Consider the following 24,137-nt stretch of genomic DNA (forward strand, 5'->3'; position numbering starts at 1 on the left):
AGCATGAAATGGGAAATATTCATTGTCAAACCTGAAGGTAAGAGAGGTGGAAGCAAGTTTAGAAGGAGGATATAAAGCAAAGTCTATGTTAAATTGATTGTGTTGTAGATCAGTTGGAAAAAATTTGATGAATAGAGAAAAAGTACTACAGCTGATTCCAAGACCTATTTTGTTAGAAGCAAGGAACCTCTCAACTGTGCCGAAACCCAGGATTGAACCAGGGACCTTCAGTCTAACGCTCTCCCAACTGAGCTATTTCGCCCTGCTTATAGCTGTGGTCTTCATACTTTAATTTAAACCATTTAACAAAATAGATGCAGGACCTGGATTTTTAACCTCACATGGTAGAGATATGTTTTAAGGAGTCCTGTATCATTCCGCAATTAACTGGTGCAATGGGTAAATAGCATTTCTTGGATCCAGGTTAGGTAGTTGTTTTTTTAACTCTGAATGGACTAGCACTATATTACCCAGATATATTTGGCATGAGTAGGTAAGCAATGTCATCTGACTACTGACATCTGTGTTCAAGGGGAAGTGGAATGTGATGCAGACAAGAGTTTACTTTACAAAAAAGGACAAAATGGAAAACATTCATAGTCAAACCTGAAGGCAAGATAGGTGGAAGAAAGTTTAAAAGGAGGACAGAAAGCAAAGTCTATGTTGAATTGATCATTTTGTAGATCAGTTGATAAAAATGTTGATAGAGAAAAGAGTACTACAGCTGATTCCAAGACCTATTTTGTTAGAAGCAAGGAACCTCTCAACTGTGCCGAAACCCGGGATTGAACCAGGGACCTTTAGATCTTCAGTCTAACGCTCGCTCAACTGAGCTATTTCGGCCTGCTTAGAGCTGTGGTCTTCATACTTTAATTTAAACCATTTAACAAAATAGATGCAGGACCTGGATTTTTAACCTCATATGGTAGGTTATGTTTTAAGGAGTCCTGTATCATTCCCCAGTTAACTGGTGCAATGGGTAAATAGCGTTTTTGGGATCCAGGTTAGGTAGTTGTTTTTTTAACTCTGAATGGACTAGCACTATATTACCCAGATATATTTGGCATGAGTAGGTAAGCAATGTCATCTGACTACTGACATCTGTGTTCAAGGGGAAGTGGAATGTGATGCAGACAAGAGTTTACTTTACAAAAAAGGACAAAATGGAAAACATTCATAGTCAAACCTGAAGGCAAGATAGGTGGAAGAAAGTTTAAAAGGAGGACAGAAAGCAAAGTCTATGTTGAATTGATCATTTTGTAGATCAGTTGATAAAAATGTTGATAGAGAAAAGAGTACTACAGCTGATTCCAAGACCTATTTTGTTAGAAGCAAGGAACCTCTCAACTGTGCCGAAACCCGGGATTGAACCAGGGACCTTTAGATCTTCAGTCTAACGCTCTCCCAGCTTAGCTATTTTTGCCTGCTTATAGCTGTGATCTTCATACTTAAATTTAAACCATTTAACAAAATAGATGCAGGACCTGGATTTTTAACCTCATATGGTGAGATATGTTTTAAGGAGTCCTGTATCATTCCGCAATTAACTGGTGCAATGGGTAAATAGCATTTTTGGGATCCAGGTTAGGTAGTTGTTTTTTTAACTCTGAATGGACTAGCACTATATTACCCAGATATATTTGGCATGAGTAGGTAAGCAATGTCATCTGACTACTGACATCTGTGTTCAAGGGGAAGTGGAAGGTAATGCAGACAAGAGTTTACTTTACAAAAAAGCATGAAATGGGAAATATTCATTGTCAAACCTGAAGGTAAGAGAGGTGGAAGCAAGTTTAGAAGGAGGACATAAAGCAAAGTCTATGTTAAATTGATTGTGTTGTAGATCAGTTGGAAAAAATTTGATGAATAGAGAAAAAGAACTACAGCTGATCCCAGGACCTATTTTGTTAGAAGCAAGGAACCTCTCAACTGTGCCGAAACCCGGGATTGAACCAGGGACCTTTAGATCTTCAGTCTTACGCTCGCTCAACTGAGCTATTTCGGCCTGCTTAGAGCTGTGGTCTTCATACTTTAATTTAAACCATTTAACAAAATATATGCAGGACCTGGATTTTTAACCTCATATGGTAGGTTATGTTTTAAGGAGTCCTGTATCATTCCCCAGTTAACTGGTGCAATGGGTAAATAGCATTTTTGGGATCCAGGTTAGGTAGTTGTTTTTTTAACTCTGAATGGACTAGCACTATATTACCCAGATATATTTGGCATGAGTAGGTAAGCAATGTCATCTGACTACTGACATCTGTGTTCAAGGGGAAGTGGAATGTGATGCAGACAAGAGTTTACTTTACAAAAAAGCATGAAATGGGAAATATTCATTGTCAAACCTGAAGGTAAGAGAGGTGGAAGCAAGTTTAGAAGGAGTACATAAAGCAAAGTCTATGTTAAATTGATTGTGTTGTAGATCAGTTGGAAAAAATTTGATGAATAGAGAAAAAGTACTACAGCTGATTCCAAGACCTATTTTGTTAGAAGGAAGGAATCTCTCAACTGTGCCGAAACCCGGGATTGAATCAGGGACCTTTAGATCTTCAGTCTAACGCTCTCACAACTGAGCTATTTCGGCCTGCTTATAGCTGTGGTCTTCATACTTTAATTTAAACCATTTAACAAAATAGATGCAGGACCTGGATTTTTAACCTCATATGGTAGAGATATGTTTTAAGGAGTCCTGTATCATTCCCCAGTTAACTGGTGCAATGGGTAAATAGCATTTTTGGGATCCAGGTTAGGTAGTTGTTTTTTTAACTCGAAATGGACTAGCACTATATTACCTAGATATATTTGGCATGAGTAGGTAAGCAATGTCATCTGACTACTGACATCTGTGTTCAAGGGGAAGTGGAATGTGATGCAGACAAGAGTTTACTTTACAAAAAAGGACGAAATGGGAAACATTCATTGTCAAACCTGAAGGCAAGATAGGTGGAAGAAAGTTTAAAAGGAGGACAGAAAGCAAAGTCTATGTTGAATTGATCATTTTGTAGATCAGTTGATAAAAATGTTGATAGAGAAAAAAGGACTACAGCTGATTCCAAGACCTATTTTGTTAGAAGCAAGGAACCTCTCAACTGTGCCGAAACCCGGGATTGAACCAGGGACCTTTAGATCTTCAGTCTAACGCTCTCCCAACTGAGCTATTGCGGCCTGCTTATAGCTGTGGTCTTCATACTTTAATTTAAACCATTTAACAAAATAGATGCAGGACCTGGATTTTAACCTCATATGGTAGAGATATGGTTTAAGGAGTCCTGTATCATTCCGCAATAAACTGGTGCAATGGGCAAATAGCAGTTTTGGGATCCAGGTTAGGTAGTTGTTTTTTTAACTCTGAATGGACTAGCACTATATTACCCAGATATATTTGGCATGAGTAGGTAAGCAATGTCATCTGACTACTGACATCTGTATTCAAGGGGAGGTGGAAGGTAATGCAGACAAGAGTTTACTTTACAAAAAAGCATGAAATGGGAAATATTCATTGTCAAACCTGAAGGTAAGAGAGGTGGAAGCAAGTTTAGAAGGAGGACATAAAGCAAAGTCTATGTTAAATTGATTGTGTTGTAGATCAGTTGGAAAAAATTTGATGAATAGAGAAAAAGTACTACAGCTGATTCCAAGACCTATTTTGTTAGAAGCAAGGAACCTCTCAACTGTGCCGAAACCCGGGACCTTTAGATCTTCAGTCTAACGCTCTCCCAACTGAGCTATTTCGGCCTGCTTATAGCTGGGGTCTTCATACTTTAATTTAAACCATTTAACAAAATAGACTCAGGACCTGGATTTTTACCCTCATATGGTAGAGATATGTTTTAAGGAGTCCTGTATAATTCCCCAGTTAACTGGTGCAATGGGTAAATAGCATTTTTGGGATCCAGGTTAGGTACTTGTTTTTTTAACTCTGAATGGACTAGCACTATATTACCCAGATATATTTGGCATGAGTAGGTAAGCAATGTCATCTGACTACTGACATCTGTGTTCAAGGGGAAGTGGAATGTGATGCAGACAAGAGTTTACTTTACAAAAAAGGACGAAATGGAAAACATTCATAGTCAAACCTGAAGGCAAGATAGGTGGAAGAAAGTTTAAAAGGAGGACAGAAAGCAAAGTCTATGTTGAATTGATCATTTTGTAGATCAGTTGATAAAAATGTTGATAGAGAAAAAAGTACTACAGCTGATTCCAAGACCTATTTTGTTAGAAGCAAGGAACCTCTCAACTGTGCCGAAACCCGGGATTGAACCAGGGACCTTTAGATCTTCAGTCTAACGCTCTCCCAACTTAGCTATTTCGGCCTGCTTATAGCTGTGGTCTTCATACTTTAATTTAAACCATTTAACAAAATAGATGCAGGACCTGGATTTTTAACCTCATATGGTGAGATATGTTTTAAGGAGTCCTGTATCATTCCACAATTAACTGGTGCAATGGGTAAATAGCATTTTTGGGATCCAGATATATTTGGCATGAGTAGGTAAGCAATGTCATCTGACTACTGACATCTGTATTCAAGGGGAGGTGGAAGGTAATGCAGACAAGAGTTTACTTTACAAAAAAGCATGAAATGGGAAATATTCATTGTCAAACCTGAAGGTAAGAGAGGTGGAAGCAAGTTTAGAAGGAGGACATAAAGCAAAGTCTATGTTAAATTGATTGTGTTGTAGATCAGTTGGAAAAATTTTTATGAATAGAGAAAAAGTACTACAGCTGATTCCAAGACCTTTATTTTTAGAAGCAAGGAACCTCTCAACTGTGCCGAAACCCGGGATTGAACCAGGGACCTTTAGATCTTCAGTCTAACGCTCTCCCAACTGAGCTATTTCGGCCTGCTTATAGCTGTGGTCTTCATACTTTAATTTAAACCATTTAACAAAATAGATGCAGGACCTGGATTTTTAACCTCATATGGTAGAGATATGTTTTAAGGAGTCCTGTATCATTCCACAATTAACTGGTGCAATGGGCAAATAGCAGTTTTGGGATCCAGGTTAGGTAGTTGTTTTTTTAACTCTGAATGGACTAGCACTATATTACCCAGATATATTTGGCATGAGTAGGTAAGCAATGTCATCTGACTACTGACATCTGTATTCAAGGGGAGGTGGAAGGTAATGCAGACAAGAGTTTACTTTACAAACAAGCATGAAATGGGAAATATTCATTGTCAAACCTGAAGGTAAGAGAGGTGGAAGCAAGTTTAGAAGGAGGACATAAAGCAAAGTCTATGTTAAATTGATTGTGTTGTAGATCAGTTGGAAAAAATTTGATGAATAGAGAAAAAGTACTACAGCTGATTCCAAGACCTATTTTGTTAGAAGCAAGGAACCTCTCAACTGTGCCGAAACCCAGGATTGAACCAGGGACCTTTAGATCTTCAGTCTAACGCTCTCCCAACTGAGCTATTTCGGCCTGCTTATAGCTGGGGTCTTCATACTTTAATTTAAACCATTTAACAAAATAGATGCAGGACCTGGATTTTTACCCTCATATGGTAGAGATATGTTTTAAGGAGTCCTGTATCATTCCCCAGTTAACTGGTGCAATGGGTAAATAGCATTTTTGGGATCCAGGTTAGGTAGTTGTTTTTTTAACTCTGAATGGACTAGCACTATATTACCTAGATATATTTGGCATGAGTAGGTAAGCAATGTCATCTGACTACTGACATCTGTGTTCAAGGGGAAGTGGAAGGTAATGCAGACAAGAGTTTACTTTACAAAAAAGCATGAAATGGGAAATATTCATTGTCAAACCTGAAGATAAGAGAGGTGGAAGCAAGTTTAGAAGGAGGACATAAAGCAAAGTCTATGTTAAATTGATTGTGTTGTAGATCAGTTGGAAAAAATTTGATGAAAAGAGAAAAAGTACTACAGCTGATTCCAAGACCTATTTTGTTAGAAGCAAGGAACGTCTCAACTGTGCCGAAACCCGGGATTGAACCAGGGACCTTTAGATCTTCAGTCTAACGCTCTCCCAACTAAGCTATTTCGGCCTTCTGATAGCTGGGGTCTTCATACTTTAATTTGAACCATTTAACAAAATAGATGCAGGACCTGGATTTCTAACCTCATATGGTAGAGATATGTTTTAAGGAGTCCTGTATCATTCCCCAGTTAACTGGTGCAATGGGTAAATAGCATTTTTGGGATCCAGGTTAGGTAGTTGTTTTTTTTAACTCTGAATGGACTAGCACTATATTACCCAGATATATTTGGCATGAGTAGGTAAGCAATGTCATCTGACTACTGACATCTGTGTTCAAGGGGAAGTGGAATGTGATGCAGACAAGAGTTTACTTTACAAAAAAGGACGAAATGGAAAACATTCATAGTCAAACCGGAAGGCAAGATAGGTGGAAGAAAGTTTAAAAGGAGGACAGAAAGCAAAGTCTATGTTGAATTGATCATTTTGTAGATCAGTTGATAAAAATGTTAATAGAGAAAAAGTACTACAGCTGATTCCAAGACCTATTTTGTTAGAAGCAAGGAACCTCTCAACTGTGCCGAAACCCGGGATTGAACCAGGGACCTTTAGATTTTCAGTCTAACGCTCTCCCAACTGAGCTATTTCGGCCTTCTGATAGCTGGGGTCTTCATACTTTAATTTGAACCATTTAACAAAATAGATGCAGGACCTGGATTTTTAACCTCATATGGTAGAGATATGTTTTAAGGAGTCCTGTATCATTCCCCAGTTAACTGGTGCAATGGGTAAATAGCATTTTTGGGATCCAGGTTAGGTAGTTGTTTTTTTAACTCTGAATGGACTAGCACTATATTACCCAGATATATTTGGCATGAGTAGGTAAGCAATGTCATCTGACTACTGACATCTGTGTTCAAGGGGAAGTGGAATGTGATGCAGACAAGAGTTTACTTTACAAAAAAGGACGAAATGGAAAACATTCATAGTCAAACCTGAAGGCAAGATAGGTGGAAGAAAGTTGAAAAGGAGGACAGAAAGCAAAGTCTATGTTGAATTGATCATTTTGTAGATCAGTTGATAAAAATGTTGATAGAGAAAAAAGTACTACAGCTGATTCCAAGACCTATTTTGTTAGAAGCAAGGAACCTCTCAACTGTGCCGAAACCCGGGATTGAACCAGGGACCTTTAGATCTTCAGTCTAACGCTCTCCCAACTGAGCTATTTCGGCCTGCTTATAGCTGTGGTCTTCATACTTTAATTTAAACCATTTAACAAAACAGATGCAGGACCTGGATTTTTAACCTCATATGGTGAGATATGTTTTAAAGAGTCCTGTATCATTCCGCAATTAACTGGTGCAATGGGTAAATAGCATTTTTGGGATCCAGGTTAGGTAGTTGTTTTTTTAACTCTGAATGGACTAGCACTATATTACCCAGATATATTTGGCATGAGTAGGTAAGCAATGTCATCTGACTACTGACATCTGTGTTCAAGGGGAAGTGGAAGGTAATGCAGACAAGAGTTTACTTTACAAAAAAGCATGAAATGGGAAATATTCATTGTCAAACCTGAAGGTAAGAGAGGTGGAAGCAAGTTTAGAAGGAGGATATAAAGCAAAGTCTATGTTAAATTGATTGTGTTGTAGATCAGTTGGAAAAAATTTGATGAATAGAGAAAAAGTACTACAGCTGATTCCAAGACCTATTTTGTTAGAAGCAAGGAACCTCTCAACTGTGCCGAAACCCGGGATTGAATCAGGGACCTTTAGATCTTCAGTCTAACGCTCTCCCAACTGAGCTATTTCGGCCTGCTTATAGCTGTGGTCTTCATACTTTAATTTAAACCATTTAACAAAATAGATGCAGGACCTGGATTTTTAACCTCATATGGTAGAGATATGTTTTAAGGAGTCCTGTATCATTCCCCAGTTAACTGGTGCAATGGGTAAATAGCATTTTTGGGATCCAGGTTAGGTAGTTGTTTTTTTAACTCGAAATGGACTAGCACTATATTACCTAGATATATTTGGCATGAGTAGGTAAGCAATGTCATCTGACTACTGACATCTGTGTTCAAGGGGAAGTGGAATGTGATGCAGACAAGAGTTTACTTTACAAAAAAGGACGAAATGGGAAACATTCATTGTCAAACCTGAAGGCAAGATAGGTGGAAGAAAGTTTAAAAGGAGGACAGAAAGCAAAGTCTATGTTGAATTGATCATTTTGTAGATCAGTTGATAAAAATGTTGATAGAGAAAAAAGTACTACAGCTGATTCCAAGACCTATTTTGTTAGAAGCAAGGAACCTCTCAACTGTGCCGAAACCCGGGATTGAACCAGGGACCATTAGATCTTCAGTCTAACGCTCTCCCAACTGAGCTATTGCGGCCTGCTTATAGCTGCGGTCTTCATACTTTAATTTAAACCATTTAACAAAATAGATGCAGGACCTGGATTTTTAACCTCATATGGTAGAGATATGTTTTAAGGAGTCCTGTATCATTCCCCAGTTAACTGGTGCAATGGGTAAATAGCATTTTTGGGATCCAGGTTAGGTAGTTGTTTTTTTAACTCTGAATGGACTAGCACTATATTACCCAGATATATTTGGCATGAGTAGGTAAGCAATGTCATCTGACTACTGACATCTGTGTTCAAGGGGAAGTGGAAGGTAATGCAGACAAGAGTTTACTTTACAAAAAAGGACGAAATGGGAAACATTCATAGTCAAACCTGAAGGCAAGATAGGTGGAAGAAAGTTTAAAAGGAGGACAGAAAGCAAAGTCTATGTTGAATTGATCATTTTGTAGATCAGTTGATAAAAATGTTGATAGAGAAAAAAGTACTACAGCTGATTCCAAGACCTATTTTGTTAGAAGCAAGGAACCTCTCAACTGTGCCGAAACCCGGGATTGAACCAGGGACCTTTAGATCTTCAGTCTAACGCTCTCCCAACTGAGCTATTTCGGCCTGCTTATAGCTGTGGTCTTCATACTTTAATTTAAACCATTTAACAAAACAGAAGCAGGACCTGGATTTTTAACCTCATATGGTGAGATATGTTTTAAGGAGTCCTGTATCATTCCGCAATTAACTGGTGCAATGGGTAAATAGCATTTTTGGGATCCAGGTTAGGTAGTTGTTTTTTTAACTCTGAATGGACTAGCACTATATTACCCAGATATATTTGGCATGAGTAGGTAAGCAATGTCATCTGACTACTGACATCTGTATTCAAGGGGAGGTGGAAGGTAATGCAGACAAGAGTTTACTTTACAAAAAAGCATGAAATGGGAAAAATTCATTGTCAAACCTGAAGGTAAGAGAGGTGGAAGCAAGTTTAGAAGGAGGACATAAAGCAAAGTCTATGTTAAATTGATTGTGTTGTAGATCAGTTGGAAAAAATTTGATGAATAGAGAAAAAGTACTACAGCTGATTCCAAGACCTATTTTTTTAGAAGCAAGGAACCTCTCAACTGTGCCGAAACCCAGGATTGAACCAGGGACCTTTAGATCTTCAGTCTAACGCTCTCCCAACTGAGCTATTTCGGCCTGCTTATAGCTGTGGTCTTCATACTTTAATTTAAACCATTTAACAAAATAGATGCAGGACCTGGATTTTTAACCTCATATGGTAGAGATATGTTTTAAGGAGTCCTGTATCATTCCGCAATTAACTGGTACAATGGGTAAATAGCATTTTTTGGATCCAGGTTAGGTAGTTGTTTTTTTAACTCTGAATGGACTAGCACTATATTACCCAGATATATTTGGCATGAGTAGGTAAGCAATGTCATCTGACTACTGACATCTGTGTTCAAGGGGAAGTGGAAGGTAATGCAGACAAGAGTTTACTTTACAAAAAAGCATGAAATGGGAAATATTCATTGTCAAACCTGAAGGTAAGAGAGGTGGAAGCAAGTTTAGAAGGAGGACATAAAGCAAAGTCTATGTTAAATTGATTGTGTTGTAGATCAGTTGGAAAAAAATTGATGAATAGAGAAAAAGTACTACAGCTGATTCCAAGACCTATTTTGTTAGAAGCAAGGAACCTCTCAACTGTGCCGAAACCCGGGATTGAACCAGGGACCTTAAGATCTTCAGTCTAACGCTCTCCAAACTGAGCTATTTCAGCCTTCTGATAGCTGGGGTCTTCATACTTTAATTTGAACCATTTAACAAAATAGATGCAGGACCTGGATTTTTAACCTCATATGGTAGAGATATGTTTTAAGGAGTATTGTATCATTCCGCAATTAACTGGTGCAATGGGTAAATAGCATTTTTTGGATCCAGGTTAGGTAGTTGTTTTTTTAACTCTGAATGGACTAGCACTATATTACCCAGATATATTTGGCATGAGTAGTCAAGCAATGTCATCTGACTACTGACATCTGTGTTCAAGGGGAAGTGGAAGGTAATGCAGACAAGAGTTTACTTTACAAAAAAGGACGAAGTGGGAAACATTCATTGTGAAACCTGAAGGCAAGATAGGTGGAAGAAAGTTTAAAAGGAGGACAGAAAGCAAAGTCTATGTTGAATTGATCATTTTGTAGATCAGTTGATAAAAATGTTGATAGAGAAAAAGTACTACAGCTGATTCCAAGACCTATTTTGTTAGAAGCAAGGAACCTCTCAACTGTGCCGAAACCCAGGATTGAACCAGTGACCTTTAGATCTTCAGTCTAACGCTCTCCCAACTGAGCTATTTCAGCATTCTGATAGCTGGGGTCTTCATACTTTAATTTGAACCATTTAACAAAATAGATGCAGGACCTGGATTTTTAACCTCATATGGTAGAAATATGTTTTAAGGAGTCCTGTATCATTCCCCAGTTAACTGGTGCAATGGGTAAATAGCATTTTTGGGATCCAGGTTAGGTAGTTGTTTTTTTAACTCTGAATGGACTAGCACTATATTACCTAGATATATTTGGCATGAGTAGGTAAGCAATGTCATCTGATTACTGACATCTGTGTTCAAGGGGAAGTGGAATGTGATGCAGACAAGAGTTTACTTTACAAAAAAGGACGAAGTGGGAAACATTCATTGTCAAACCTGAAGGCAAGATAGGTGGAACAAAGTTTAAAAGGAGGACAGAAAGCAAAGTCTATGTTAAATTGATTGTGTTGTAGATCAGTTGGAAAAAATTTGATGAATAGAGAAAAAGTACTACAGCTGATTCCAAGACCTATTTTGTTAGAAGCAAGGAACGTCTCAACTGTGCCGAAACCCGGGATGGAACCAGGGACCTTTAGATCTTCAGTCTAATGCTCTCCCAACTGAGCTATTGCGGCCTGCTTATAGATGTGCTCTTCATACTTTAATTTAAACCATTTAACAAAATAGATGCAGGACCTGGATTTTTAACCTCATATGGTAGAGATATGTTTTAAGGAGTCCTGTATCATTCCCCAGTTAACTGGTGCAATGGGTAAATAGCATTTTTGGGATCCAGGTTAGGTAGTTGTTTTTTTAACTCTGAATGGACTAGCACTATATTACCCAGATATATTTGGCATGAGTAGGTAAGCAATGTCATCTGACTACTGACATCTGTGTTCAAGGGGAAGTGGAATGTGATGCAGACAAGAGTTTACTTTACAAAAAAGGACGAAATGGAAAACATTCACAGTCAAACCTGAAGGCAAGATAGGTGGAAGAAAGTTTAAAAGGAGGACAGAAAGCAAAGTCTATGTTGAATTGATCATTTTGTAGATCAGTTGATAAAAATGTTGATAGAGAAAAAAGTACTACAGCTGATTCCAAGACCTATTTTGTTAGAAGCAAGGAACCTCTCAACTGTGCCGAAACCCGGGATTGAACCAGGGACCTTTAGATCTTCAGTCTAACGCTCTCCCAACTGAGCTATTTCGGCCTGCTTATAGCTGTGGTCTTCATACTTTAATTTAAACCATTTAACAAAACAGATGCAGGACCTGGATTTTTAACCTCATATGGTGAGATATGTTTTAAGGAGTCCTGTATCATTCCGCAATTAACTGGTGCAATGGGTAAATAGCATTTTTGGGATCCAGGTTAGGTAGTTGTTTTTTTAACTCTGAATGGACTAGCACTATATTACCCAGATATATTTGGCATGAGTAGGTAAGCAATGTCATCTGACTACTGACATCTGTGTTCAAGGGGAAGTAGAAGGTAATGCAGACAAGAGTTTACTTTACAAAAAAGCATGAAATGGGAAATATTCATTGTCAAACCTGAAGGTAAGAGAGGTGGAAGCAAGTTTAGAAGGAGGATATAAAGCAAAGTCTATGTTAAATTGATTGTGTTGTAGATCAGTTGGAAAAAATTTGATGAATAGAGAAAAAGTACTACAGCTGATTCCAAGACCTATTTTGTTAGAAGCAAGGAACCTCTCAACTGTGCCGAAACCCGGGATTGAACCATGGACCTTTAGATCTTCAGTCTAACGCTCTCCCAACTGAGCTATTTCGGCCTTCTGATAGCTGTGGTCTTCATACTTTAATTTGAACCATTTAACAAAATAGATGCAGGACCTGGATTTTTAACCTCATATGGTAGAGATATGTATTAAGGAGTCCTGTATCATTCCCCAGTTAACTGGTGCAATGGGTAAATAGCATTTTTGGGATCCAGGTTAGGTAGTTGTTTTTTTAACTCTGAATGGACTAGCACTATATTACCTAGATATATTTGGCATGAGTAGGTAAGCAATGTCATCTGACTACTGACATCTGTGTTCAAGGGGAAGTGGAATGTGATGCAGACAAGAGTTTACTTTACAAAAAAGGACGAAATGGGAAACATTCATTGTCAAACCTGAAGGCAAGATAGGTGGAAGAAAGTTTAAAAAGAGGGCAGAAAGCAAAGTCTATGTTGAATTGATCATTTTGTAGATCAGTTGATAAAAATGTTGATAGAGAAAAAAGTACTACAGCTTATTCCAAGAGCTATTTTGTTAGAAGCAAGGAACCTCTCAACTGTGCCGAAACCCGGGATTGAACCAGGAACCTTTAGATCTTCAGTCTAACGGTCTCCCAACTGAGCTATTGCGGCCTGCTTATAGCTGTGGTCTTCATACTTTAATTTAAACCATTTAACAAAATAGATGCAGGACCTGGATTTTTAACCTCATATGGTAGAGATATGTTTTAAGGAGTCCTGTATCATTCCGCAATTAACTGGTGCAATGGGCAAATAGCAGTTTTGGGATCCAGGTTAGGTAGTTGTTTTTTAACTCTGAATGGACTAGCACTATATTACCCAGATATATTTGGCATGAGTAGGTAAGCAATGTCATCTGACTACTGACATCTGTGTTCAAGGGGAAGTGGAAGGTAATGCAGACAAGAGTTTACTTTACAAAAAAGCATGAAATGGAAAATATTCATTGTCAAACCTGAAGGTAAGAGAGGTGGAAGCAAGTTTAGAAGGAGGACATAAAGCAAAGTCTATGTTAAATTGATTGTGTTGTAGATCAGTTGGAAAAAAATTGATGAATAGAGAAAAAGTACTACAGCTGATTCCAAGACCTATTTTGTTAGAAGCAAGGAACCTCTCAACTGCGCCGAAACCCGGGATTGAACCAGGGACCTTTAGATCTTCAGTCTAACGCTCTCCCAACTGAGCTATTTCGGCCTTCTGATAGCTGGGGTCTTCATACTTTAATTTGAACCATTTAACAAAATAGATGCAGGACCTGGATTTTTAACCTCATATGGTAGAGATATGTTTTAAGGAGTCCTGTATCATTCCCCAGTTAACTGGTGCAATGGGTAAATAGCATTTTTGGGATCCAGGTTAGGTAGTTGTTTTTTTAACTCTGAATGGACTAGCACTATATTACCTAGATATATTTGTCATGAGTAGTTAAGCAATGTCATCTGACTACTGACATCTGTGTTCAAGGGGAAGTGGAATGTGATGCAGACAAGAGTTTACTTTACAAAAAAGGACGAAATGGGAAACATTCATTGTGAAACCTGAAGGCAAGATAGGTGGAAGAAAGTTTAAAAGGAGGACAGAAAGCAAAGTCTATGTTGAATTGATCATTTTGTAGATCAGTTGATAAAAATGTTGATAGAGAAAAAAGTACTACAGCTGATTCCAAGACCTATTTTGTTAGAAGCAAGGAACCTCTCAACTGTGCCGAAACCCGGGATTGAACCAGGGACCTTTAGATCTTCAGTCTAACGCTCTCCCAACTGAGCTATTGCGGCCTGCTTATAGCTGTGGTCTTCATACTTTAATTTAAATCATTTAACAAAATAGATGCAGGACCTGTATTTTTAACCTCATATGGTAGAGATATGTTTTAAGGAGACCTGTATCATTCCACAATTAACTGGTACAATGGGTAAATAGCATTTTTTGGATCCAGGTTAGGTAGTTGTTTTTTTAACTCTGAATGGACTAGCACTATATTATCCAGATATATTTGGCATGAGTAGGTAAGCAATGTCATCTGACTACTGACATCTGTGTTCAAGGGGAAGTGGAAGGTAATGCAGACAAGAGTTTACTTTACAAAAAAGCATGAAATGGGAAATATTCATTGTCAAACCTGAAGGTAAGAGAGGTGGAAGCAAGTTTAGAAGGAGGACATAAAGCAAAGTCTATGTTAAATTGATTGTGTTGTAGATCAGTTGGAAAAAATTTGATGAATAGAGAAAAAGTACTACAGCTGATTCCAAGAACTATTTTGTTAGAAGCAAGGAACGTCTCAACTGTGCCGAAACCCGGGATTGAACCAGGGACCTTTAGATCTTCAGTCTAACGCTCTCCCAACTGAGCTATTTCGGCCTTCTGATAGCTGGGGTCTTCATACTTTAATTTGAACCATTTAACAAAATAGATGCAGGACCTGGATTTTTAACCTCATATGGTAGAGATATGTTTTAAGGAGTCCTGTATCATTCCCCAGTTAACTGGTGCAATGGGTAAATAGCATTTTTGGGATCCAGGTTAGGTAGTTGTTTTTTTAACTCTGAATGGACTAGCACTATATTACCCAGATATATTTGGCATGAGTAGGTAAGCAATGTCATCTGACTACTGACATCTGTGTTCAAGGGGAAGGGGAATGTGATGCAGACAAGAGTTTACTTTACAAAAAAGGACGAAATGGAAAACATTCATAGTCAAACCGGAAGGCAAGATAGGTGGAAGAAAGTTTAAAAGGAGGACAGAAAGCAAAGTCTATGTTGAATTGATCATTTTGTAGATCAGTTGATAAAAATGTTAATAGAGAAAAAGTACTACAGCTCATTCCAAGACCTATTTTGTTAGAAGCAAGGAACCTCTCAACTGTGCCGAAACCCGGGATTGAACCAGGGACCTTTAGATCTTCAGTCTAACGCTCTCCCAACTGAGCTATTTCGGCCTTCTGATAGCTGGGGTCTTCATACTTTAATTTGAACCATTTAACAAAATAGATGCAGGACCTGGATTTTTAACCTCATATGGTAGAGATATGTTTTAAGGAGACCTGTATCATTCCCCAGTTAACTGGTGCAATGGGTAAATAGCATTTTTGGGATCCAGGTTAGGTAGTTGTTTTTTTAACTCTGAATGGACTAGCACTATATTACCCAGATATATTTGGCATGAGTAGGTAAGCAATGTCATCTGACTACTGACATCTGTGTTCAAGGGGAAGTGGAAGGTAATGCAGACAAGAGTTTACTTTACAAAAAAGGACGAAATGGAAAACATTCACAGTCAAACCTGAAGGCAAGATAGGTGGAAGAAAGTTTAAAAGGAGGACAGAAAGCAAAGTCTATGTTGAATTGATCATTTTGTAGATCAGTTGACAAAAATGTTGATAGAGAAAAAAGTACTACAGCTGATTCCAAGACCTATTTTGTTAGAAGCAAGGAACCTCTCAACTGTGCCGAAACCCGGGATTGAACCAGGGACCTTTAGATCTTCAGTCTAACGCTCTCCCAACTGAGCTATTTCGGCCTGCTTATAGCTGTAGTCTTCATACTTTAATTTAAACCATTTAACAAAACAGATGCAGGACCTGGATTTTTAACCTCATATGGTGAGATATGTTTTAAGGAGTCCTGTATCATTCCGCAATTAACTGGTGCAATGGGTAAATAGCATTTTTGGGATCCAGGTTAGGTAGTTGTTTTTTTAACTCTGAATGGACTAGCACTATATTACCCAGATATATTTGGCATGAGTAGGTAAGCAATGTCATCTGACTACTGACATCTGTGTTCAAGGGGAAGTGGAAGGTAATGCAGACAAGAGTTTACTTTACAAAAAAGCATGAAATGGGAAATATTCATTGTCAAACCTGAAGGTAAGAGAGGTGGAAGCAAGTTTAGAAGGAGGATATAAAGCAAAGTCTATGTTAAATTGATTGTGTTGTAGATCAGTTGGAAAAAATTTGATGAATAGAGAAAAAGTACTACAGCTGATTCCAAGACCTATTTTGTTAGAAGCAAGGAACCTCTCAACTGTGCCGAAACCCGGGATTGAACCATGGACCTTTAGATCGTCAGTCTAACGCTCTCCCAACTGAGCTATTTCGGCCTTCTGATAGCTGTGGTCTTCATACTTTAATTTGAACCATTTAACAAAATAGATGCAGGACCTGGATTTTTAACCTCATATGGTCGAGATATGTTTTAAGGAGTCCTGTATCATTCCCCAGTTAACTGGTGCAATGGGTAAAAAGCATTTTTGGGATCCAGGTTAGGTAGTTGTTTTTTTAACTCTGAATGGACTAGCACTATATTACCTAGATATATTTGGCATGAGTAGGTAAGCAATGTCATCTGACTACTGACATCTGTGTTCAAGGGGAAGTGGAATGTGATGCAGACAAGAGTTTACTTTACAAAAAAGGACGAAATGGGAAACATTCATTGTCAAACCTGAAGGCAAGATAGGTGGAAGAAAGTTTAAAAAGAGGGCAGAAAGCAAAGTCTATGTTGAATTGATCATTTTGTAGATCAGTTGATAAAAATGTTGATAGAGAAAAAAGTACTACAGCTTATTCCAAGACCTATTTTGTTAGAAGCAAGGAACCTCTCAACTGTGCCGAAACCCGGGATTGAACCAGGGACCTTTAGATCTTCAGTCTAACGCTCTCCCAACTGAGCTATTGCGGCCTGCTTATAGCTGTGGTCTTCATACTTTAATTTAAACCATTTAACAAAATAGATGCAGGACCTGGATTTTTAACCTCATATGGTAGAGATATGTTTTAAGGAGTCCTGTATCATTCCGCAATTAACTGGTACAATGGGTAAATAGCATTTTTTGGATCCAGGTTAGGTAGTTGTTTTTTTAACTCTGAATGGACTAGCACTATATTACCCAGATATATTTGGCATGAGTAGGTAAGCAATGTCATCTGACTACTGACATCTGTGTTCAAGGGGAAGTGGAAGGTAATGCAGACAAGAGTTTACTTTACAAAAAAGCATGAAATGGAAAATATTCATTGTCAAACCTGAAGGTAAGAGAGGTGGAAGCAAGTTTAGAAGGAGGACATAAAGCAAAGTCTATGTTAAATTGATTGTGTTGTAGATCAGTTGGAAAAAATTTGATGAATAGAGAAAAAGTACTACAGCTGATTCCAAGACCTATTTTGTTAGAAGCAAGGAACCTCTCAACTGTGCCGAAACCCGGGATTGAACCATGGACCTTTAGATCGTCAGTCTAACGCTCTCCCAACTGAGCTATTTCGGCCTTCTGATAGCTGTGGTCTTCATACTTTAATTTGAACCATTTAACAAAATAGATGCAGGACCTGGATTTTTAACCTCATATGGTCGAGATATGTTTTAAGGAGTCCTGTATCATTCCCCAGTTAACTGGTGCAATGGGTAAAAAGCATTTTTGGGATCCAGGTTAGGTATTTGTTTTTTTAACTCTGAATGGACTAGCACTATATTACCTAGATATATTTGGCATGAGTAGGTAAGCAATGTCATCTGACTACTGACATCTGTGTTCAAGGGGAAGTGGAATGTGATGCAGACAAGAGTTTACTTTACAAAAAAGGACGAAATGGGAAACATTCATTGTGAAACCTGAAGGCAAGATAGGTGGAAGAAAGTTTAAAAGGAGGACAGAAAGCAAAGTCTATGTTGAATTGATCATTTTGTAGATCAGTTGATAAACATGTTGATAGAGAAAAAAGTACTACAGCTGATTCCAAGACCTATTTTGTTAGAAGCAAGGAACCTCTCAACTGTGCCGAAACCCTGGATTGAACCAGGGACCTTTAGATCTTCAGTCTAACGCTCTCCCAACTGAGCTATTGTGGCCTGCTTATAGCTGTGGTCTTCATACTTTAATTTAAATCATTTAACAAAATAGATGCAGGACCTGGATTTTTAACCTCATATGGTAGAGATATGTTTTAAGGAGTCCTGTATCATTCCGCAATTAACTGGTGCAATGGGCAAATAGCATTTTTGGGATCCAGGTTAGGTAGTTGTTTTTTTAACTCTGAATGGACTAGCACTATATTACCCAGATATATTTGGCATGAGTAGGTAAGCAATGTCATCTGACTACTGACATCTGTGTTCGAGGGGAAGTGGAAGGTAATGCAGACAAGAGTTTACTTTACAAAAAAGCATGAAATGGGAAATATTCATTGTCAAACCTGAAGGTAAGAGAGGTGGAAGCAAGTTTAGAAGGAGGACATAAAGCAAAGTCTATGTTAAATTGATTGTGTTGTAGATCAGTTGGAAAAAATTTGATGAATAGAGAAAAAGTACTACAGCTGATTCCAAGACCTATTTTTTTAGAAGCAAGGAACCTCTCAACTGTGCCTAAACCTGGGATTGAACCAGGGACCTTTAGATCTTCAGTCTAACGCTCTCCCAACTGAGCTGTTTCAGCCTGCTTACAGCTGTGGTCTTCATACTTTAATTTAAACCATTTAACAAAATAAATGCAGGACCTGGATTTTTAACCTCATATGGTAGAGATATGTTTTAAGGAGTCTTGTATCATTCCGCAATTAACTGGTGCAATGGGCAAATAGCATTTTTGGGATCCAGGTTACGTAGTTGTTTTTTTAACTCTGAATGGACTAGCACTATATTACCCAGATATATTTGGCATGAGTAGGTAAGCAATGTCATCTGACTACTGACATCTGTATTCAAGGGGAGGTGGAAGGTAATGCAGACAAGAGTTTACTTTACAAAAAAGCATGAAATGGGAAATATTCATTGTCAAACCTGAAGGTAAGAGAGGTGGAAGCAAGTTTAGAAGGAGGACATAAAGCAAAGTCTATGTTAAATTGATTGTGTTGTAGATCAGTTGGAAAAAATTTGATGAATAGAGAAAAAGTACTACAGCTGATTCCAAGACCTATTTTGTTAGAAGCAAGGAACGTCTCTACTGTGCCGAAACCCGGGATTGAACCAGGGACCTTTAGATCTTCAGTCTAACGCTCTCCCAACTGAGCTATTTCAGCCTTCTGATAGCTGGGGTCTTCATACTTTAATTTGAACCATTTAACAAAATAGATGCAGGACCTGGATTTTTAACTTCATATGGTAGAGATATGTTTTAAGGAGTCCTGTATCATTCCCCAGTTAACTAGTGCAATGGGTAAATAGCATTTTTGGGATCCAGGTTAGGTAGTTGTTTTTTTAACTCTGAATGGACTAGCACTATATTACCCAGATATATTTTGCATGAGTAGGTAAGCAATGTCATCTGACTACTGACATCTGTGTTCAAGGGGAAGTGGAATGTGATGCAGACAAGAGTTTACTTTACAAAAAAGGACGAAATGGGAAACATTCATTGTCAAACCTGAAGGCAAGATATGTGGAAGAAAGTTTAAAAAGAGGACAGAAAGCAAAGTCTATGTTGAATTGATCATTTTGTAGATCAGTTGATAAAAATGTTGATAGAGAAAAAAGTACTACAGCTTATTCCAAGACCTACTTTGTTAGAAGCAAGGAACCTCTCAACTGTGCCGAAACCCGGGATTGAACCAGGGACCTTTCGATCTTCAGTCTAACGCTCTCCCAACTGAGCTATTGCGGCCTGCTTATAGCTGTGGTCTTCATACTTTAATTTAAACCATTTAACAAAATAGATGCAGGACCTGGATTTTTAACCTCATATGGTAGAGATATGTTTTAAGGAGTCCTGTATCATTCCGCAATTAACTGGTGCAATGGGCAAATAGCAGTTTTGGGATACAGGTTAGGTAGTTGTTTTTTTAACTCTGAATGGACTAGCACTATATTACCCAGATATATTTGGCATGAGTAGGTAAGCAATGTCATCTGACTACTGACATCTGTATTCAAGGGGAGGTGGAAGGTAATGCAGACAAGAGTTTACTTTACAAAAAGCATGAAATGGGAAATATTCATTGTCAAACCTGAAGGTAAGAGAGGTGGAAGCAAGTTTAGAAGGAGGATATAAAGCAAAGTCGATGTTAAATTGATTGTGTTGTAGATCAGTTGGAAAAAATTTGATGAATAGAGAAAAAGTACTACAGCTGATTCCAAGACCTATTTTGCTAGAAGCAAGGAACCTCACAACTGTGCCGAAACCCGGGATTGAACAAGGGACCTTTAGATCTTCAGTCTAACGCTCTCCCAACTGAGCTATTTCGGTCTTCTGATAGCTGGGGTCTTCATACTTTAATTTGAACCATTTAACAAAATAGATGCAGGACCTGGATTTTTAACCTCATATGGTAGAGATATGTTTTAAGGAGTCCTGTATCATTCCCCAGTTAACCGGTGCAATGGGTAAATAGCATTTTTGGGATCCAGGTTAGGTAGTTGTTTTTTTAACTCTGAATGGACTAGCACTATATTACCTAGATATATTTGGCAAGAGTAGGTAAGCAATGTCATCTGACTACTGACATCTGTGTTCAAGGGGAAGTGGAATGTGATGCAGACAAGAGTTTACTTTACAAAAAAGGACGAAATGGGAAACATTCATTGTCAAACCTGAAGGCAAGATAGGTGGAAGAAAGTTTAAAAGGAGGACAGAAAGCAAAGTCTATGTTGAATTGATCATTTTGTAGATCAGTTGATAAAAATGTTGATAGAGAAAAAAGTACTACAGCTGATTCCAAGACCTATTTTGTTAGAAGCAAGGAACCTCTCAACTAATGCCGAAACCCGGGATTGAACCAGGGACCTTTAGATCTTCAGTCTAATGCTCTCCCAACTGAGCTATTGCGGCCTGCTTATAGCTGTGGTCTTCATACTTTAATTTAAACCATTTAACAAAATAGATGCAGGACCTGGATTTTTAACCTCATATGGTAGAGATATGTTTTAAGGAGTCCTGTATCATTCCGCAATTAACTGGTGCAATGGGCAAATAGCAGTTTTGGGATCCAGGTTAGGTAGTTGTTTTTTTAACTCTGAATGGACTAGCACTATATTACCCAGATATATTTGGCATGAGTAGGTAAGCAATGTCATCTGACTACTGACATCTGTATTCAAGGGGAGGTGGAAGGTAATGCAGACAAGAGTTTACTTTACAAAAAAGCATAAAATGGGAAATATTCATTGTCAAACCTGAAGGTAAGAGAGGTGGAAGCAAGTTTAAAAGGAGGACATAAAGCAAAGTCTATGTTAAATTGATTGTGTTGTAGATCAGTTGGAAAAAATTTGATGAATAGAGAAAAAGTACTACAGCTAATTCCAATACCTATTTTGTTAGAAGCAAGGAACCTCTCAACTGTGCCGAAACCCAGGATTGAACCAGGGACCTTTAGATCTTCAGTCTAACGCTCTCCCAACTGAGCTATTTTGGCCTTCTGATAGCTGGGGTCTTCATACTTTAATTTGAACCATTTAACAAAATAGATGCAGGACCTGGATTTTTAACCTCATATGGTAGAGATATGTTTTAAGGAGTCCTGTATCATTCCCCAGTTAACTGGTGCAATGGGTAAATAGCATTTTTGGGATCCAGGTTAGGTAGTTGTTTTTTTAAATCTGAATGGACTAGCATTATATTACCCAGATATATTTGGCATGAGTAGGTAAGCAATGTCATCTGACTACTGACATCTGTGTTCACGGGGAAGTGGAATGTGATGCAGACAAGAGTTTACTTTACAAAAAAGGACGACATGGGAAACATTCATAGTCAAACCTGAAGGAAAGATAGGTGGAAGAATGTTTAAAAGGAGGACATGAAGCAAAGTCTATGTTGAATTGATCATTTTGTGGATCAGTTGATAAAAATGTTGATAGAGAAAAAAGTGCTACAGCTGATTCCAAGACTTATTTTGTGAGAAGCAAGGAACCTCTCAACAGTGCCGAAACCCGGGATTAAACCAGGGACCTTTAGATCTTCAGTCTAACACTCTCCCAACTGAGCTATTTCTGCCTCCTGCTAGCTGTAGTCTTCATACTTTAATTTAAACCATTTAACAAAATAGATGCAGGACCTGGATTTTTAACCTCATATGGTAGAGATATGTTTTAAGGAGTCATGTATCATTCCGCAATTAACTGGTGCAATGGGCAAATAGCATTTTTGGGATCCAGGTTAGGTAGTTGTTTTTTTAACTCTGAATGGACTAGCACTATATTACCCAGATATATTTGGCATGAGTAGGTAAGCAATGTCATCTGACTACTGACATCTGTGTTCAAGGGGAAGTGGAAGGTAATGCAGACAAGAGTTTACTTTACAAAAAAGCATGAAATGGGAAATATTCATTGTCAAACCTGAAGGTAAGAGAGGTGGAAGCAAGTTTAGAAGGAGGACATAAAGCAAAGTCTATGTTAAATTGATTGTGTTGTAGATCAGTTGGAAAAAATTTGATGAATAGAGAAAAAGTACTACAGCTGATTCCAAGACCTATTTTGTTAGAAGCAAGTAACCTCTCAACTGTGCCGAAACCCGGGATTGAACCAGGGACCTTCAGATTTTCAGTCTAACGCTCTCCCAACTGAGCTATTTCGGCCTGCTTATAGCTGTGGTCTTCATACTTTAATTTAAACCATTTAACAAAATAGATGCAGGACCTGGATTTTTAACCTCACATGGTAGAGATATGTTTTAAGGAGTCCTGTATCATTCCGCAATTAACTGGTGCAATGGGTAAATAGCATTTTTTGGATCCAGGTTAGGTAGTTGTTTTTTTAACTCTGAATGGACTAGCACTATATTACCCAGATATATTTGGCATGAGTAGGTAAGCAATGTCATCTGACTACTGACATCTGTGTTCAAGGGGAAGTGGAAGGTAATGCAGACAAGAGTTTACTTTACAAAAAAGCATGAAATGGGAAATATTCATTGTCAAACCTGAAGGTAAGAGAGGTGGAAGCAAGTTTAGAAGGAGGACATAAAGCAAAGTCTATGTTAAATTGATTGTGTTGTAGATCAGTTGGAAAAAATTTGATGAATAGAGAAAAAGAACTACAGCTGATCCCAAGACCTATTTTGTTAAAAGCAAGGAACCTCTCAACTGTGCCGAAACCCGGGATTGAGCCAGGGACCTTTAGATCTTCAGTCTAACGCTCGCCCAACTGAGCTATTTCGGCCTGCTTATAGCTGTGGTCTTCATACTTTAATTTAAACCATTTAACAAAATAGATGCAGGACCTGGATTTTTAACCTCATATGGTAGAGATATGTTTTAAGGAGTCCTGTATCATTCCCCAGTTAACTGGTGCAATGGGTAAATAGCATTTTTGGGATCCAGGTTAGGTAGTTGTTTTTTTAACTCTGAATGGACTCGCACTATATTACCCAGATATATTTGGCATGAGTAGGTAACCAATGTCATCTGACTACTGACATCTGTGTTCAAGGGGAAGTGGAATGTGATGCAGACAAGAGTTTACTTTACAAAAAAGGACGAAATGGAAAACATTCATAGTCAAACCTGAAGGCAAGATAGGTGGAAGAAAGTTTAAAAGGAGGACAGAAAGCAAAGTCTATGTTGAATTGATCATTTTGTAGATCAGTTGATAAAAATGTTGATAGAGAAAAAAATACTACAGCTGATTCCAAGACCTATTTTGTTAGAAGCAAGGAACCTCTCAACTGTGCCGAAACCCGGGATTGAACCAGGGACCTTTAGATCTTCAGTCTAATGCTCTCCCAAATGAGCTATTTCGGCCTTCTGATAGCTGGGGTCTTCATACTTTAATTTGAACCATTTAACAAAATAGATGCAGGACCTGGATTTTTAACCTCATATGGTAGA

At 38.2% G+C, this 24,137-nt stretch overlaps 13 non-coding genes across 13 annotated transcripts; all 13 read right to left on the reverse strand.

Moving 5' to 3' along the window:
* Nucleotides 1–4,777: 4,777 nt before the first annotated feature.
* On the reverse strand, nucleotides 4,778–4,850 carry TRNAF-GAA (transfer RNA phenylalanine (anticodon GAA)). The gene has a single exon. It is a non-coding gene; the product is annotated as a tRNA-Phe (tRNA).
* Nucleotides 4,851–5,943: 1,093 nt separating this feature from the next.
* Nucleotides 5,944–6,016, reverse strand: TRNAF-GAA (transfer RNA phenylalanine (anticodon GAA)). Its single transcript has one exon. It is a non-coding gene; the product is annotated as a tRNA-Phe (tRNA).
* A 508-nt stretch (nucleotides 6,017–6,524) lies between these two features.
* On the reverse strand, nucleotides 6,525–6,597 carry TRNAF-GAA (transfer RNA phenylalanine (anticodon GAA)). The gene has a single exon. It is a non-coding gene; the product is annotated as a tRNA-Phe (tRNA).
* A 508-nt stretch (nucleotides 6,598–7,105) lies between these two features.
* Nucleotides 7,106–7,178, reverse strand: TRNAF-GAA (transfer RNA phenylalanine (anticodon GAA)). The gene has a single exon. It is a non-coding gene; the product is annotated as a tRNA-Phe (tRNA).
* A 1,671-nt stretch (nucleotides 7,179–8,849) lies between these two features.
* Nucleotides 8,850–8,922, reverse strand: TRNAF-GAA (transfer RNA phenylalanine (anticodon GAA)). Its single transcript has one exon. It is a non-coding gene; the product is annotated as a tRNA-Phe (tRNA).
* Nucleotides 8,923–11,758: 2,836 nt separating this feature from the next.
* Nucleotides 11,759–11,831, reverse strand: TRNAF-GAA (transfer RNA phenylalanine (anticodon GAA)). The gene has a single exon. It is a non-coding gene; the product is annotated as a tRNA-Phe (tRNA).
* A 1,672-nt stretch (nucleotides 11,832–13,503) lies between these two features.
* On the reverse strand, nucleotides 13,504–13,576 carry TRNAF-GAA (transfer RNA phenylalanine (anticodon GAA)). Its single transcript has one exon. It is a non-coding gene; the product is annotated as a tRNA-Phe (tRNA).
* Nucleotides 13,577–14,667: 1,091 nt separating this feature from the next.
* TRNAF-GAA (transfer RNA phenylalanine (anticodon GAA)) lies at nucleotides 14,668–14,740 on the reverse strand. The gene has a single exon. It is a non-coding gene; the product is annotated as a tRNA-Phe (tRNA).
* A 507-nt stretch (nucleotides 14,741–15,247) lies between these two features.
* Nucleotides 15,248–15,320, reverse strand: TRNAF-GAA (transfer RNA phenylalanine (anticodon GAA)). The gene has a single exon. It is a non-coding gene; the product is annotated as a tRNA-Phe (tRNA).
* A 508-nt stretch (nucleotides 15,321–15,828) lies between these two features.
* Nucleotides 15,829–15,901, reverse strand: TRNAF-GAA (transfer RNA phenylalanine (anticodon GAA)). Its single transcript has one exon. It is a non-coding gene; the product is annotated as a tRNA-Phe (tRNA).
* Nucleotides 15,902–16,410: 509 nt separating this feature from the next.
* TRNAV-GAC (transfer RNA valine (anticodon GAC)) lies at nucleotides 16,411–16,483 on the reverse strand. The gene has a single exon. It is a non-coding gene; the product is annotated as a tRNA-Val (tRNA).
* A 1,091-nt stretch (nucleotides 16,484–17,574) lies between these two features.
* Nucleotides 17,575–17,647, reverse strand: TRNAV-GAC (transfer RNA valine (anticodon GAC)). The gene has a single exon. It is a non-coding gene; the product is annotated as a tRNA-Val (tRNA).
* Nucleotides 17,648–22,813: 5,166 nt separating this feature from the next.
* TRNAF-GAA (transfer RNA phenylalanine (anticodon GAA)) lies at nucleotides 22,814–22,886 on the reverse strand. The gene has a single exon. It is a non-coding gene; the product is annotated as a tRNA-Phe (tRNA).
* Between the last annotated feature and the right edge of the window lie 1,251 nt (nucleotides 22,887–24,137).

This window comes from Lissotriton vulgaris, chromosome 8 (assembly GCF_964263255.1).
Source record: "Lissotriton vulgaris chromosome 8, aLisVul1.2, whole genome shotgun sequence".
Taxonomy (NCBI): Eukaryota; Metazoa; Chordata; class Amphibia; order Caudata; family Salamandridae; genus Lissotriton; species Lissotriton vulgaris.